This window comes from Arachis duranensis, chromosome 3 (assembly GCF_000817695.3).
Source record: "Arachis duranensis cultivar V14167 chromosome 3, aradu.V14167.gnm2.J7QH, whole genome shotgun sequence".
Taxonomy (NCBI): Eukaryota; Viridiplantae; Streptophyta; class Magnoliopsida; order Fabales; family Fabaceae; genus Arachis; species Arachis duranensis.
In genome coordinates, this window is record NC_029774.3 from 70,386,690 (window position 1) to 70,387,309 (window position 620).

The window sequence follows — 620 nt, forward strand, 5'->3', positions numbered from 1 at the left end:
GAATTTCAGATAAGCGTATGAAGATGCCTTCCCTTCCGTCTCTCTGCTTTCCTACTGTCTTCATCCAATCCTTCTTACTCCTTTCCATGGCAAGCTTAAGCAAGGGTTTCACCGTTGGGTGCCAGTTCCAGCGTTTAACGCTGGGATTTCTTGAGGTGACTTTGAACGCCGGTTTGGGCCATCAAATCTTGGGCAAAGTATGGACTATCATATATTGCTGGAAAGCCCAGGATGTCTACTTTCCAACGCCATTGAGAGCGCGCCAATTGGGTATCTGTAGCTCCAGCAAATCCACTTCGAGTGCAGGGAGGTCAGAATCCAACAGCATCTGCAGTCCTTTTTGGTCTCAGAATCAGATTTTTGCTCAGGACCCTCAATTTCAGCCAGAAAATACCTGAAATCACAGAAAAACACACAAACTCATAGTAAAGTCTAGAAAAGTGAATTTTAACTAAAAACTAATAAAAATATACTAAAAACTAACTAGATCATATCAAAAACATACTAAAAACAATGCCAAAAAGTATACAAATTATCCGCTCATCATTCACCACCCTGATGGACTAATAATGATGGTCAACTTCAAGACGGGTGTGAAAATTAAGTGTGGGATCCCGGAT